The sequence below is a fragment of the Hippocampus comes genome, unplaced genomic scaffold (genome assembly GCF_001891065.2).
Source record: "Hippocampus comes isolate QL1 unplaced genomic scaffold, H_comes_QL1_v1.1 C16850840, whole genome shotgun sequence".
Classification (NCBI taxonomy): Eukaryota; Metazoa; Chordata; class Actinopteri; order Syngnathiformes; family Syngnathidae; genus Hippocampus; species Hippocampus comes.
In genome coordinates, this window is record NW_017840063.1 from 1 (window position 1) to 1003 (window position 1003).

Sequence of the window (1003 nt, forward strand, 5' to 3'; positions counted from 1 at the left end):
AGATTTGCATTGGAGGAGCTTTTCAATGTTTGATCTGCTCAGCATGAAGAAGAGCCCAGCATGCACCTTCGGATCACGTGACCAGCGTCGGTTGATTTTTTTTTTCTGTTCTTTTATTTGGCGAGGTGCTTCTCTGTTTTTGGCGAGGAAGTTCGTCTTTTCCAGCATGGAGAAGCAGATGATGCCTTGTCTTTCATTGTGGCATTTTTCTGTGTATTTGTGCTTCCATTTGCTTATGTATCCATATGCCCCCCCGGCCCCCCCTTCAGGTGGCTTCCCTCGGCGTGACAACATTCACCCTGTGCGCCCTGTGCATCGACCGCTACCGCGCTGCCGCCAACGTGCGCTCGTACTACGAAATGACGGACAACTGGGCGTCCACCGGCGCCAAGCTGGCGGTCATCTGGGTGGGGGCCCTGCTGCTGGCCCTTCCCGAGCTTCTCATCCGCCAGCTGGTGACGGAGGAGGGCGACGCCGCCGAGGGAGAGCCCGGGCCGGCGTGCCAGCGCTGCGTGGCGCGCGTGTCCACCCGCCTGCCGGACACGCTGTACGTGCTGGGCCTGACGTACGGCGGCGCCCGCCTGTGGTGGTTTTTCGGCTGCTACTTCTGCCTTCCGACGCTCTTCACCATCTTCTGCTCGCTGGCCACCGCCCACAAGATCCGCGGCGCCGAGCGGGCGGCGGCGGCGCCCTCCCGCGGCACTCAAAAGCAGATCCGCCTGGAGAGCCAGATGAACTGCGCCGTGGTGGCGCTCGCCGTCCTCTACGGCTTCTGCCTCATCCCCGAGAACGTCTGCAACGTCGTGGTGGCCTACATGGCGGCGGGCGTGCCGCCCCGTACGCTGGACATTCTGCAGCTGCTGAGCCAGCTGCTCCTCTTCTGCAAGGCGGCCGCCGCCCCCGTGCTGGTCCTGTGCCTGTGCGAGCCTTTCCGCCGGGCCTTCCTGGACTGCTGCTGCTGTTGCTGCCGAGAGTGCGGCGGCCCAAGCGTCGTTGGCGCCCC

The 1003-nt window shown here is 63.4% G+C and overlaps 1 pseudogene; it reads left to right on the plus strand.

The window, feature by feature from the left end:
* Positions 1–219: 219 nt before the first annotated feature.
* Positions 220–998, plus strand: LOC109509308 (prosaposin receptor GPR37 pseudogene; annotated as a pseudogene).
* The last annotated feature ends 5 nt before the right edge of the window (positions 999–1003 follow it).